The sequence below is a fragment of the Somniosus microcephalus genome, chromosome 11, assembly GCF_052327205.1.
Source record: "Somniosus microcephalus isolate GS21.2 chromosome 11, FLI_Smic_1.0, whole genome shotgun sequence".
Classification (NCBI taxonomy): Eukaryota; Metazoa; Chordata; class Chondrichthyes; order Squaliformes; family Somniosidae; genus Somniosus; species Somniosus microcephalus.
In genome coordinates, this window is record NC_140997.1 from 78,325,241 (window position 1) to 78,341,777 (window position 16,537).

Genomic DNA, 16,537 nt, shown 5'->3' on the forward strand with positions numbered 1-16,537 from the left:
GCTGCACCAGTTCTTGCTCTCGAAGGGGATAGCCACTAGCAGAACCACTAGCTACAACCCCCGGGGTAATGGGCAAGTGGAAAGGGAGAATGCTACTGTTTGGAAGGCTGTCATGTTAGCCTTAAAGTCAAAAGGCCTTCCGACCTCCCGCTGGCAGGAAGTCCTTCCAGACGTGCTCCACTCCATAAGGTCTCTGTTATGTACTGCCACTAACGCTACCCCTCACGAAAAGATGTTCATTTTCCCCCGGAAATCCACCTCGGGCATATCTCTACCCGCGTGGCTGACGTCTCCGGGGACAGTACTATTGCGGAAGCACGTGAGAGGCCATAAAACGGACCCCCTTGTGCAAAAGGTACAGCTCCTCCATGCAAACCCTCAGTACGCCTATATCGAATACCCTGACGGGCGAGAGGACACTGTTTCCATAAAAGACCTCGCTCCCTCGGGGAGTGGAGAGAACGATGGGAGACTACAGGATGAAGACCTACACTCCAAAGAGACAGGACGCCCAGAGGTATCAATACCCAACTTTAACCTGGAGGACACTGCAGATAACCTGGAAGACACTGCGGAGGCCCGGACAGCGGAGGAACCAGAATCCACTCCCCTAGAGGCACCCCAACCGGCTTTGCGCCGATGACTGAGAACTGCAAAACCTCCTGACAGACTCACTTATACCAACTTTTAAGAAACATCACCCCGATGGACTAAATCTATAGAAGGGGTGAATGTAATGAAATCTGTTTGTCTTGATCCTGTATTCGTTTTGCACTCATGTATATTACCCTCCCCCACTGTGTATAGTTTCATTTCCTCTTTCCCGACTAACCTGGGAGGTTCCAGGTCTTGGCTCTTGGCTCTGCCCCTGACTTCTCTTACATAAAGATCCCAGGATCTGTACGACTCATTCCTGTGAACCAGTCGGCGTGTTGAGATGTTAGCTCTGATCTTAGTGATTAAAAGCCAACTTGTTTAAGTCTATAACTTCTAGTTTTGTGGTTATTGAAGGCCCATCAGGCAGTAATACTAACAGCCTATGAATATGTGATCACGTACAGAGCCAGCAAGGAAAATGGGAACGCGGATGCTCTCAGCCGCCTGCCCCTCTCAAAATCTCCTCGCAGTACTTCCCCTGAGGAGCACGTCCTGATGCTGGATCAGGAGATCAGTCCCCTGATGACTTCAGCGCAAATCCAGGGCTGGACAGCCAAGGACCCCGTTCTGTCAAGGGTCCGTGAGTATGTGTTGAAAGGCTGGCCAGATCACCGTGAGGGACCGGAGTTCGCGCCGTACAGACAGAGACAGCACGAGCTCAGTGTCCAAGATGGATGTGTGCTATGGGGAGCATGCATCATAGTCCCAGAGCGGGGACGCTCTACTTTGATGGAACAGTTGCATCAATCGCACCCAGGAATGACTAGAATGAAAGGACTGGCTAGGAGCTACCTGTGGTGGCCTAACTTGAATGCTGAAATTGAGTCAAACGTAAAGTCATGCACTATATGTCAGGAACAGAGGAAAGCACCTGCCGGGGCACCACTCCATCCCTGGGAGTGGCCCAGCAAACCCTGGAGGAGAATTCACATAGACTATGCGGGACCTTTTATGGGCAAAATGTTTTTGGTGCTGGTAGACGCTCACTCAAAGTGGATCGACGTTTATCCAGTGAGCTCTGCAACGACTGATGCCACACTGGATTGTCTCAGGAACAGCTTCAGCACGCATGGTATTTCAGAAATGATTGTATCCGACAATGCACAGTGTTTTGTTAGTGAAGGGAGCAAAGAATTCATGGTAAGGAATGGAATCACACATGTCACCTCGGCTCCATATCACCCAGCCTCAAATGGGTTAGCCGAGCGAGCCGTGCAGACTTTTAAGGAGCTCATGAGGAAGAGCTCAGGTGACACCCTGGAGACCAAGCTCAATAGAGCCTTGTTTAGTCATCGTAAAACACCCCAAGCTACCACGGGGCTTTCTCCGGCTGAGTTGATGATGGGGAGAAAGTTGCAGTGCACGTTAGACCTGATACACCCAGATCTCAAAAGCAAGGTTGAGACAAAACAAACAAACCAAAAAGCGTACCATGACAAACATACTAAAGCTCGCCATTTCGCCATAGGGGAACACCCGGAACTTCGGCTATGGACCTAAATGGATACCAGGACTAATCCAGGACATTACAGGACCTGTGTCGTACTCCGTGTTACTCGGGGATGGTCGAGGGGTTTCTCGGCATGTGGATCAGCTTTTCAGCCGGCAGCAGGGGGAACTGCCTCAGATGGAACAAAGGGCAGTAGAGGAGGCTGTTCCAGGACCCAGCATGGCTTATAAGGTGCCAGTGGACATTGGTACTGCCAGGCCACAGTGGGACAGAGTAAAACCAACATCAGAGACTACTCCAATCTCAAGTGCGAGTGAATCTGAGAATCCACCACAAGTGGAATTAAGACGTTCACAAAGGATTCGCAAGCAACCAGAAAGACTTATACAAACCTGTTAAATTAGTCAGGGGTTAACCATGGTTAGATCATACTGGTTAATTAAAACTTAGTACCTAGTAAGGGTTATTGTTTAAGAATTGCATACGGCAATCTTAAGGGCGCAGGAGTGTAGTAACCTGGGAGGTTATGAGTAATCTGATCCACCAGGTGGTGCTGTGGCAATTGCTCTCCTGAGTTAAGTCTGATCTGTACTGCGGTACTCTTTGTTTTTGCTGCCTCATGGCAGAAGCTTTCAAGTGCAAGTGTTGATTAAACCATGTTACGGAGTTAACCGGTGTCCGTCTCCATCTATGGCCACCTCAAGATACCACAATTGAAATATTTTAATGAGGATGCGTGCCTCAAATTTAACCACAGTTTTACTTTTAACTCCTACGGGCCGGCTTTCCGAGGGTTTGGCAGCCGAAGGGAGGCGAGAACTGCTGAATGCAACAGATAAATGCCTTTCCAGTACTGCTGGTGGGCCAGGAGGAGCAGGACTGCTTCCCCACCGGCCGCTCAAGTTAAGCTGCTTCTCATTCACGTGATGGATCCCGCAACGCAACTCCCGCGATCGACCCCCCACCCCATCTATCCACGACCCCCGATCTCTCCGTCCCCCACCTCGATCTATCCACGGCCCCCCGATCTCTCCGTCCCCCACCTATCCACGACCCCCGATCTCTCCGTCCCCCACCTCGATCTATCCACGACCCCCGATCTCTCCGTCCCCCACCTCGATCTATCCACGACCCCCCGATCTCTCCGTCCCCCACCTCGATCTATCCACGACCCCCGATCTCTCCATCCCCCACCTCGATCTATCCACGACCCCCCAATCTCTCCGTCCCCCACCTCGATCTATCCACGACCCCCGATCTCTCCGTCCCCCACCTCGATCTATCCACGAACCCCGATCTCTCCGGCCCCCACCTTGATCTATCCATGGCCCCCAGATCTCTGCGTCCCCCACCTCGATCTATCCTTGACCCCCCGGTCTCTCCGTCCCCCACCTCGATCTATCCACGACCACCCGATCGCTCCGTCCCCCACCTCGATCTATCCACGACCCCCCGATCTCTCCGTCCCCCACCTCGATCTATCCACGGCCCCCCGATCTCTCCGTCCCCCACCTTGATCTATCCACGACCCCCTGATCTCTCCGTCCCCCACCTCGATCTATCCACGACCCCCCGATCTCTCCGTCCCCCAGCTCGATCTATCCACGACCCCCCGATCTCTCCGTTCCCCACCTCGATCTATCCACGACCCCCTGATCTCTCCGTCCACCACCTCGATCTATCCACGACCCCCGATCTCTCCGTCCCCCAGCTCGATCTATCCACGACCCCCCGATCTCTCCGTCCCCCCACCTCGATCTATCCACGACCCCCCGATCTCTCCGTCCCCCACCTCGATCTATCCACGACCCCCCTAATCTCTCCGTCCCCCCACCTCGATCTATCCACGACCCCCCGATCACTCCGTCCCCCACCTCGATCTATCCACGACCCCCCGATCTCTCCGTCCCCCACCTCGATCTATCCACGACCCCCCCGATCTCTCCGTCCCCCCACCTCGATCTATCCACGACCCCTCGATCTCTCCGTCCCCCAGCTCGATCTATCCACGACCCCCCGATGTCTCCGTCCCCAACCTCGATCTATCCATGACTCTCCGATCTCTCCGTCCCCCACCTCGACCTATCCACGACCCCCCGATCTCTCCGTCCTCCACCTCGATCTATCCACGACCCCTCGATCTCTCCGTCCCCCACCTTGATCTATCCAAGACCCCCCGATCTCTCCGTCCCCCACCTCGATCTATCCACGACCCCCTGATCTCTCTGTCCCCCACCTCGATATATCCACGGCCCCCCGATCTCTCCGTCCCCCACCTCGATCTATCCACGACCCCCCGATCTCTCCATCCCCCACCTCGAACTATCCACGGCCCCCCGACCTCTCCGTCCCCCACCTCGATCTATCATCAACCCCCCGGTCTCTCCGTCCCCCACCTCGATCTATCCACGAACCCCCGATCTCTCCGTCCCCCACCTCGATCTATCCACGACCCCCCGATCTCTCCGTCCCCCACCTCCATCTATCCACGGAACCCGATCTCTCCGTCCCCCACCTCGATCTATCCACGACCCCCTGATCTCTCCGTCCCCCACCTCGATCTATCCACGACCCCCCGATCTCTCCTTCCCCCAGCTCGATCTATCCACGACCCCCCGATCTCTCCGTCCCCCACCTCGATCTATCCATGACCCCCTTAATCTCTCCGTCCCCCCACCTCGATCTATCCACGACCCCCCGATCTCTCCGTCCCCCACCTCGATCTATCCACGACCCCCCGATCTCTCCGTCCCCCACCTCGATCTATCCACGACCCCCCCCGATCTCTCCGTCCCCCCACCTCGATCTATCCACGACCCCTCGATCTCTCTGTCCCCCAGCTCGATCTATCCACGACCCCCCGATCTCTCCGTCCCCCCACCTCGATCTATCCACGACCCCCCGATGTCTCCGTCCCCCACCTCGATCTATCCACGACCCCCCGATCTCTCCGTCCCCCACCTCGATCTATCCACGACCCCCCGATCTCTCCGTCCCCCACCTCGATCTATCCACGACCCCCCCGATCTCTCCGTCCCCCCACCTCGATCTATCCACGACCCCTCGATCTCTCCGTCCCCCAGCTCGATCTATCCACGACCCCCCGATCTCTCCGTCCCCCACCTCGATCTATCCACGACCCCCCGATGTCTCCGTCCCCAACCTCGATCTATCCACGACTCCCCGATCTCTCCGTCCCCCACCTCGACCTATCCACGACCCCCCGATCTCTCCGTCCTCCACCTCGATCTATCCACGACCCCTCGATCTCTCCGTCCCCCACCTCGATCTATCCACGACCCCCCGATCTCTCCGTCCCCCACCTCGATCTATCCACGACCCCCCAATCTCTCCGTCCCCCCACCTCGATCTATCCACGACCCCCCGATCTCTCCGTCCCCCACCTCGATCTATCCACGACCCCCCGATCTCTCCGTCCTCCACCTCGATCTATCCACGACCCCTCGATCTCTCCGTCCCCACCTCGATCTATCCACGACCCCCCGATCTCTCCGTCCCCCACCTCGATCTATCCACGACCCCCCGATCTCTCTGTCCCCCACCTCGATATATCCACGGCCCCCCGATCTCTCCGTCCCCCACCTCGATCTATCCCGGACCCCCTGAACTCTCCATCCCCCACCTCGATCTATCCACGGCCCCCTGATCTCCCCGTCCCATACCTCGATCTATCCACAACCCCCCGATCTCTCCGTCCCCCACCTCGATCTATCCAAGACCCCTCGATCTCTCCATCCCCCACCTCGATCTATCCACGGCCCCCCGATCTCTCCGACCCCACCCCGATCTATCCACGACCCCCCGATCTCTCCGTCCCCCACCTCGATCTATCCACGACCCCCGATCTCTCCGTCCCCCACCTCGATCTATCCACGACCCCCCGATCTCTCCGTCCCCCACCTCGATCTATCCACGACCCCCGATCTCTCCGTCCCCCACCTCGATCTATCCACGACCCCCCGATCTCTCCGTCCCCCACCCCATCTATCCGCGACCCCCCGATCTCTCCGTCCCCCACCTCGATGTATCCACGACCCCCCGATCTCTCCATCCCCCACCTCGATCTATCCACGGCCCCACGATCTCTGCGTCCCCCACCTCGATCTAGCCACGATCCCCCGATCTCTCCGTCCCCCACCTCGATCTATCCATGGCCCCCCGATCTCTCTGTCCCCCACCGCAATCTATCCACGGCCCCCCGATCTCTCCGTCCCCCACCTCGATCTATCCACGACCCCCGATCTCTCCGTCCCCCCACCTCGATCTTTCCACAACCCCCGATCTCTCCGTCCCCCACCTCGATCTATCCACGACCCCCGATCTCTCCGCCCCCACCTCGATCTATCCACGGCCCCCCGATCTCTCCGTCCCCCACCTCGATTTATCCATGACCCGCCGAGCTTTCCGTCCCCCCACCTCGATCTATCCACGACCCCCCGATCTCTCCGTCCCCCACCTCGATCTATCCATGACCCCTCGATCTCTCCATCCCCCACCTCGATCTATCCACGACCCTCGATCTCACCGTCCCCCACCTCGATCTATCCACGACCCCCGATCTCTCCGTCCCCCACCTCGATCTATCCACGACCCCCGATCTCTCCGTCCCCCACCTCGAACTATCCACGACCCCCCGATCTCTCCGTCCTCCACCTCGATCTATCCACGACCCCCCGATCTCTCCGTCCCCCACCTCGATCTATCCACGACCCCCCGATCTCTCCGTCCCCCACCTCGATCTATCCACGACCCCCCGATCTCTCCCTCCCCTACCTCGATCTATCCACGACCCCCCGATCTCTCCACCCCCCACCTCGATCTATCCATGAACCCCCGGTCTCTCCGTCCCCCACCTCGATCTATCCACGACCCCCCGATCTCTCCGACCCCCACCTCGATCTATCCACGACCCCCCGATCTCTCCGTCCTCCACCTCGATCTATCCATGACCCCCCCGATCTCTCCGTCCCCCACCTCGATCTATCCATGACCCCCCCGATCTCTCCATCCCCCACCTCGATCTATCCACGACCCCCGATCTCTCTGTCCCCCACCTTTATCTATCCACGACCTCCCGATCTCTCCGTGCCCCACCCCAATCTATCCAGGACCCCCCCGATCTCTCCGTCCCCCACCTTGTTCTTTCCAGGTCCCTCCTGATCTCTCCGTCCCCCCCAATCTATCCACGGCCCCCCGATCTCCCTGTCCCCCACCTCGATCTATCCACGGCCCTAATCTCTCCGAAACCTGGCGCCCCCCTCTGATCGAACCACGGCAGCACTGCCCCCCCACCACCCCGGTCTATCCATGGCCCCCCCAATCTATCCACACCCCCTGACCCACAATTTCTTCCTCCTTCCTCTCTGCTCCCTGGCTCCTGGGTTTCCCTGTCGCTATAACTCCGCACCCTACCAGCCTCCCTGTAAATATCAGGGCCATAAACTCTGAACTGCAGCCCAGATTTTAGCTTAGGACGCACATCAGGGCAGACAGGAGTTGGGGCTAGTCAGAAGCTTCCATGACATCGCTAGCATGAGGCCCGGGTGATTTTAACTCCTTGGTCTCAATTCAACATGACTGATGGGCTGCCCAATTCCCAACACAATCGGGTGGGCCCACTTTATGTGTACAATTTCCAGCGGGCCTCCCAAGATCTTTAAAATTGCTGGTGGTATGAATGCAAAATTGGCTCAGTGACAGGAAGCAATGGGTGGTTGTGGATGGATGTTTTTCAGACTGGGAGGTGGTTTGCAGTAGTGTTCCCCAAGCATCAGTTTTGGATCCATTACTCTTTTCAATTTCTTTAAAGGACCAAGACTCAGGTGTAGGAGCAGCATTATAAAGTTTGCTGATGATACGAAACTTGGCAAAGTAATAGATAGTGATGAGGATAGTTATAGGTTTCAGGATGACATGGACAGGATGGTGAAATGGGCAGAATCATGACAGATGGAGTTCAATATGGAGAAGTGTGAAGTGATGCACTTTGGGAGGACTCATATGGAAAGACAGTAAACTATAAATGGCACAATTTTGAAAAGAGTAGATGAGCCGAGAGATCTGGGTGTCCATTTACACAAATCCTTAAAGGTGGCAGGGCATGTTGATAAGGTGGTTAAAAAAGCATATGGGTTACTTGGGTCTATAAATAGAGGAATAGAATATAAAAGCAAAGAGCTCCTGCTAGAACTTTATAAATCATTGGTTAGGCCTCAGCTAGAGTATTGTGGACAATTCTGGGCACCACACTTCAGGAAAGATGTAAAGGCCTTGGAAAGGGTACAGAGGAGGTTTACCAGGATGTTACCAGGGATGAGGGACTTCAGTTATGAGGAGAGGTTGGAAAAGTTAGGACTGTTTTCCTTGGAGCAGAGAAGGTTAAGAGGTGACCTAATAGAGGATTTGAAAATGAGATGTTGATGTTCCCAGTAGTAGACTAGGAGATATCAGTGGCAAAGAAGTTGAGGGCTGTGGTGACTTTGAGAGCCACCAGCAAAGCATGGATCCCTGGTCCAGCAGGCAGCAGGACCTGTTGCAGGAGGCTGTACAGTCTAGGACATCCTGCCTGGAGAAGCACAGCCTCTTGTTGTACTGCTCTTTAGATAGACCCAGGAAACTGAATCTTGGCCTGTAGTCCCTCCATGCTTTGTCCTCCGACAAGCAGCCCCCCCATGACCTGCTGTCGTCTAATAGGCCCAGCTGCTGCTGTTGCTTCTACTCGTCCTCCAATTGTTGCTTCATCCAAATGATACTGGCAATAATAACACCCATGATAAGCAGACAATGGTTAGTGAGGGGAAGGAAGGTAAGAACAGTAAGGATTAAATGGTCTGGAAGCTGGCAACTCTCCTGGCAATCCAAACTGCATAAAGGTTCCGTGATCCAATTACTTGCAGCTGAGTGTCCTTTTGAATACTGCTTCAGTAGCTCTCAGAGACCAATCTCGCTCGGTTTTACTGGCAGGACATCCACGATTTTGCGTTGAAATGTCATTGCAGCCCTAACTGCGTTATAGGACCCCTGATTTACACGTATTCATGAAGCCCCCGCCCGCCTCGGCTGACTCAGAAAAGCGCGCGGTTAAGATGGTGGCGGGTGAGAGTGCATCGGGACTGCAGTCGTAAGTACAGTTACAGTTAATTACCCAGCTGTCTGACCCTTTCCAATTAGGCAGGCAGGGTTAAAATTGGGCCGTATAGCCTGGATTTCATGCCGTGTTCCTAACCCATTTTTACTCAGGAGAAAACTTTTCCGGGAGGTCAAACTGCCCCAGGCAGGTGGGGGCTCACTTCACATGCAAAAGTTATGACCCAATGATGTCATTGGTACCGTAACGCGATTTTAACTTGCTGAAGTGGAAGGCCCACCCAGCTTGAAACCCGCCTGTAAAACCAGGCAGGATTGGTGCCTCACAAACCCACTGCCCACTGGACCAGGAGGCCATGCTTTGCCAGTGGCTGTCAAAGCCACTACAGCCCTCAACTTCCTTGCCATCTACTATGAAACCACACTGCAGACCAAATTGCTAAATTTAATAATGGTGATCAATTGAAAACCAAACATAGTACTTGTTTTGAATTCATCTCTCAGCCATGTGCACAACCCATAGTGCTTTTCTTTGAAAGGTTTCCTAAGTCTACTACCTCTACGTGGTGCTCCCCTTGCAGTCTTAGCAAAGCTGGTGGAAGGCTGCTGTTTGTCATGTTGGGCCCCTTCCGATGTTCCTGGGTGCTTGAGCCTGTGAGGGCCTGGGCGCAGACTGCTGCTCCCTGGCTGGTGCCGGGGCAATCTGCGAGCCCAGCTGACTTGCTGACACCATGACGAGTATTGGTGGGGAGGGTGTGGAATGAACACTGCATATGAGAAGAGAATGGTGTCAGTGTGTGGTGTGGAAGGGAAAGGACGAGGTGAGTGGGCTTATGAGAAAGTGAGGTGTTGTGGTGTTCCCTTGTGATTGAGGGGAGTGAATTCTTGCGAGTCGTGGGTGTTGGGGTGAATAGCGTTTTGTGAGGCGTTTTTGAGAGAGGTGGAGAAATTAAGAGGTGCACTCATCCTTGCTGCTTTCGTGAGGTCACAGAACCTCTGGTACACTGAAGCGAGGTGATGGGGTGATGCTGGAGCCACTGACCCTTTCCACCACCTCTGCTTCGTCCTGACCTCGGAGACACTCTTGTGATGTGTGGAGAAGAATTGCTCTCTCCTTCCCCTCACTTCCTCAATTAAAACCTCCAGGGAGGCATCAGACAATAGTAAGGCAGCTTTTCCGCTCATCCTGGCTGCCAGAAAGTCTTTTCCAATCATTTCCAGCACTTTAAAAGCAGTTTGAACACAAGAAGTGAAAGTGGGGAATGCAATCTCGCTTTAAGAGGTGCATCCCCGCTTTCAGTACAGTCAGGAGTCACGCCGGAAATTATGCATGGCAAGGGGATGGACTGCCCAATTCTGCAGGCAATCAGGAGGACAGCTCACCCACGGTACTGCAATAAGGCCTGGGAGTTAAAATGTTCCGGATCTCAAGCTCAACTACCCGTCTGTCTGCCCGCCCCGATCATGCCCTGGCTGTTGTGTCACATTCGTTCTTCTTTCTACGTTAACTTGCACCAGCTGATTACAACCCCCCGTGCCTGATTGATGAAGGAATCGTGAAACAGCTCGATTCTGATCAAACTACTTAAAAATATCTCCTTGTTTCACTTATGTTCAGAGAGCAACGGCAAATTTCTCTTGGATGAGAAGGGCACGACCGCAGATTAACTTTTTCATAGTTGGATACTGTGTGTATTGTAAGAGTTAAAACACATGTACAGCTGATCAGAAATAATTTGGCCCCGGAATTTGCAGTCAACTGGACCTGAAGAAATCTGCCCACAGAGATTTTGCGATCTCTGTGTGGCGAGAAGTTTGCCTTTTTTGATGTGCAATTGAGATCAGCGCAGTGTAGTGGGGATTCCATAGCGCGAGCTGCTGTGATGTCAACAAGCTGTCTAAGCAGTCAATCACAATGCAGAATTCTCACAGACAGGGAACCAGGAAATGAGAAGCTGCTTTTATCTGGACTTTTTAAAAAATGTTACAAAGAGCAAAATAAAGGTTGGGGCTTTCACATGGGGATAAGGTAGAATCTGAAATATCATGAATAAACTATCAAAAAAAAATTACAAACTTTTTTACTAAAAGTTTCTCAAAAATTATTATTTTTATCATAATGGAAAATTTGACATGCCACAAAATTAAAATTAGTTTTTCAGGGCCATAACATTTGTTTAGCAGTCAATACACTGTTAAAACCCTATTTATACTTAATCCAACAGGGCTTAATGATTAATGGGGTATTTAGCAGCGTTATTACTGTGGAAAAGCCCAAGTTTTCGTCAGTTCACTGATTTCCCTGATTACACTGATTGCCGGCTATGGGTGGGGGCGGTCGACAGCGCAGCCAGTGTCAGAGCAGTGAATGACTGACCGCAACTTCAGGATTTCCACGTCAGGATGCGCAGGCGCTACGCCCTGAGGTTGTGGTCAGTTTCAAAGAGGTTAGTTCGCCGTTATTACCCACCGTAATTTCTGGCCCATGTAATATATTAAAAATGGTATTGAAGAAAATCCAAAATTGGAGATCACCTGCATGTCAGATGGATGAATGCACCAAATCCATCAAATTCAAAACCTCCCCTGATTCAGAATTTTTCCAAGGGGCCAGCCATAAAGTATCAGAACCAAAAAAAAATCATGATTTTTGACCTCAATCCTATGCTTTTCTAACTCTCCTAATACATATACTATTGACCTCTCTACCACCCCCCCAACCACCACCCCGGTAAATAGAATTAATTCAGATCCTTAATACAACAATTGAAATAAAACTTGAGATTTAATGGATAAACATAAACAGATTAACACAATAATCGCAGTTAATGGCCGATAAATCACTGCGAGCTACTCCCGCTGTGCCGGCATTACTTCGCCGCAAGAATGACTGAAGTTCCATTTATACACCGAGGAATTTCCTGGCCGAAGTTCTAAGTAAAGAATTGCAGAGAGAATACCTGTGCTTTGGCAGTCCCTATATAAGCTCGGCACGCACTTTCACTCCCCGCACACTTTATGGGCAACTCTCAATTAACAGCAGATTTAGATGCAACTCGCTTCCCTTCAGATTAAGGCTACACACGGGGCGAAGCCGCCAAACAGTCAATTAAAACAAATCCCTTATATAATATGATAGCAAAATACTGCGGGTGCTGGAAATCCAAAATAACAACAGAAAACGCTGGAAAAACTCAGCAAGCCAGGGCAGCATCCATGGAGAGAGAAACGGAATTAACGGGCTGGATTTTCATTGAGGAGTTGGGTAGGAGGTGGGACTACAACTTTTGGGGTTGTAGTCCCGCCTCTATCGAGTTCTAGCCAACCCACGCGATTTTGACTTGATTGACCTTGTTGAGCCCGCCCAGTGGGCTCAGCAGGCCAATTAAGGGCCACCCGGCAACAGGTGACGTCACAGATTGAAATTTCATTTGTCAAGACCTTATGACAGATGAAATATCAGCATTTCACAGATGTTTGAAGCTGTCAAACACTGACAATCTGTACTCCAGGTTAATTCCTTCCTCTCAGGATGATTTAGAGATCTCCCCGGAACAAAAAGCAGAGGCTACAGATTTTGACAGCTGGTGGCCATTTTGCTTTCTGTGCCGGTGAGATGAGGGACTCCCGAGACCTGAAGGAAGGAAGGCTGTAAAGGTAAGTAAATGTTAGTACAACTTCTTTAAACACTTTACACAGACCAAACACACTTACCTCTGCACTCATGCACCCATCACTCACCTGAACACCGGACATCTCGACCCCTCCAAGCCTTTCATCCCGACGGCTCGCCTTGCTAACTTGGCGTGGTTTGGAGCCGTCGGGAATCCCACATTTCAACAATAAAAATAGGGATTAGGCTAAAAACTGCCTGTTAACTACCTGTTAACAGGCAGTTAATTGGCACTAATCCCCTACCCGCCTCCTTTGAAACTGGGATGGGGTTGGGACCCCCGATTTCAGAGGTATAAGGGCATGTGTTGCATCTCCTGTGCTTGCACGGGAAGGTGCCGGGCGAAGGGGAAGGGGTGCTGGGGGTGGTAGAGGAGTGGACTAGGGTGTCGAGGAGGGAGCGATCCCTACCGAATGCTGAAAGGGGAGGTGAGGGGAAGATGCGTTTGGTGGTGGGATCACGCTGGAGGTGGTGGAAATGGCAGAGGATGATCCGTTGAATGTGGAGGCTGGTGGGGTGAAAGGTGAGGACAAGGGGAACTCTATCGTGGTTCCGGGAGGGAGGGGCAGGGGTGAGAGCAGAAGTGCAGGAGATAGAACAGACATGGTCGAGGGCCGTGTCAACCACAGTAGAGGGGAATCCTCAGTTGAGGAAAAAGGAAGACATGTCGGAAGCACTGGTATGGAAGGTGGCATTGTCAGAGCAGATGCAGCGGAGACGGAGAAACTGGGAGAATGGAATAGAGTCCTTACAGGAGGTGGGGTGGGAGGAAATGTAGTCCAGGTAGCTGTGGGAGTCAGTGGGCTTGTAGTGAATGTTTGTCAATAACCTATCCCCAGAGATGGAGACGGAGAAGTCGAGGAAGGGAAGGGAAGAGTCGGAGATGGACCATGTGAAGGTGAGGGAAGAGTGGAAATTGGAAGCAAAGTGAATGAAATTTTTGAGTTCAGGGCGAGAGCAGGAGACGGCACCGATACAGTCATCAATGTACCGGAAAAAGAGGTGAGGGAGGCGACCGAGTAGGACTGGAACAAAGAGTGTTCCACATATCCCATGAAAAGGCAGGCATAGCTAGGACCCATGCGGGTACCCATAGCAACTCCTTTGATTTGGAGAAAATGAGTGGAGTCAAAGGAGAAGTTGTTCAATGTGAGAACAAGTTCAGCCAGGCGGAGGAGGGTGGTGGTGGATGGGGACTGGTTGGGCCTCTGTTCAAGGAAGAAGCGGAGCGCCCTCAGGCCATCCTGGTGGGGGATGGAGGTGTAGAGGGATTGTACGTCCATGGTGAAAAGGAGGCGGTTGGGGCCAGGAAACTGGAAACTGTTAAAATGGCAGAGGGCGTCGGAAGAGTCGCAGATGTAGGTGGGAAGAGACTGGACAAGGGGAGAAAAAATAGAGTCGAGATAAGTTCCGTGGGGCAAGAACAGGCTGAAACGATGGGTCTACCAGGACAGTCCTGTTTTTGGATCTTGGGAAGGAGGTAGTAGCGGGCTGTGCGGGGTTGGGAATTATGAGATTGGTGGCCGTGGGGGGAAGATCTCCAGAGGAAATTAGGTCAGTGACAGTCCCTTGCCGTTCAAGCCTCGGCTTCTTCGGGGACCTGGAGAACTCACATGGAAATTCCTCGGAGCTGCTCCTGCTTTGGCGCCATAACTTCGCCAAGTGCGGTGGAAACCCCATTGATGGTAAATGTGGTTTCCACCACACTTCCGACAAAGTTAAAGTGGCGGAGGGAGGGAGCAGCTCCGCGGAATTCCCCACTGAGCTTCCCCATAGGTTGTGCAACCCACAGATTCCCTGGTTCTTAGTGATAACAGGAAAATCTTGAACTAAAACCTTCAATGCATTTGATAGGCAGAAGCAGTAGCATGAAGATGAGTAAAATCTAAAAATTCATTAATCGTGCCTCCGCTTCTATCTCCCTCAGCAGCAATGAATATATTAATATTTATACTGTAATCTCTGATTCCATAGTTATAGTCCCGTAAAGTCTGCATTCAGCATGAATCAGAGTAAGCCCAAGCAAGTGCCATCGTCCATGATCACTTCTTGCAACGCTCGTTATTCAGTTCATATTCTAAGAAGCGCTAAGGGGGTTTTCGTGTCTCTGCAACTGTATTATTTTTAACTGAGTTTTTGTCTCCATTTGTGTGATTGTGTGCATGCATCAATCTGCTAGGTGTGGATGAATATACATGATGGTGCATGTGTGTGACTGTGCATATTTGAGCATAAACTCAGGTATGTGCGACATTACTGGTGAAGGGTGATGCAGTCTTTTACAAGTAGCGCACTCAATTTGAATTACAAGCATGCACTCTGACCTGCTCAATTTTCCGATATTAGTGTGTGCAGGTGATGCAGTGCACCTGGATGCAGCCACAGCAAAATGTCCCGTTGGGTTTATTGAATAGGACAACACACCATCTGAATACTGTGAGAGATTTAACATTGCGTTGTCACTGTTTCCGAAATCAGAATTAGCTAGAATTTGAATTTGACATTCTCTTTGTTAGTGACATACAACTCATCAATATCGACTATTAACACCGCACACTGAACCATTCTACTGTCAACGCAGCAGCTGATGTTTCTTGAAAGTTGAAACAATTATTTCACATTTTCCGCACTGAATTCTATGAATTTTAAAGTAAAAATAGCCCTCCTACTGAACTTGTAAGGTTTGACAAAAAACATGAATCAAAGTGCTGCAGGTGCAAGTCAACCATGTGAGGGACAATTCAGTGTCGCGGTCTTAAACATTCTCATTTAAAATAAATGTGGAACATATACAGAGGAGCTGGCGTGCTCTGTGATAGATTGAAGGAGACAGAAGGTTTCTATTTAATGGTATGAATATTTAAACGATTGCATGGAATGTATGTTGGTAAGATGTGTAAAATATGGAATCAGTCAAAGTTGTTCCTGGAACTTTTCCAAGAGTTATCATTTATTCTTTACAAAACAAAATCATACTGCAGTTATCTACCTTCAAACTTTCCTATCAGATGTTTGCCTCTCTACCTCCCGACAAAGCCATATACATTTCGCAGCCAAGGGGAGAGCTGAAAAGCCTCTGCTAATGCTGATCTATAACTGCCTTTAGGAGGTGTACGAGACTTAAAAAGATGTCTGGCCCTCTAATGTTATCATCCTCCGTTAGGTGACTGCTCATGAAAACATAGCTAAGACTCACACTGTGGGAATTAAGGGTATAAACCTACTTCCTATCCACTCGATAGGCCTGATTTTAATCCTGCCCGCCTGACAGGAATGGAGCGGGTAGGTGGTTAAAATGGTGGTCAACTGCTTTCCTGATGCATTCGCACCTGCCGCCATTTTAACATCAATGCTCGGGGATACCCAGCACAGGCAGGCAGGGGCTTCATTAATATTTAAATGTTGTAGCCCCATGACATCATTCGAGTCCCGACATGGTTTTAAATGCCAATCATTGCCGGGACGCCCAGTACTGGAGCCGCCGGTGAGAGCTGGCTGCAAGCAGGGGTGGGGCCAAGAGAGGTCAACAAAAGTAATTATTTTTAATTTCTTTTAGGTTTCCTCGTGAGCAGTTTGCCTCCGGGCCCATCGAGGAAACACTGGGGCCTATTTTAACCTTACCCGCCCATCGGGAAACAGACGGGAGCCGG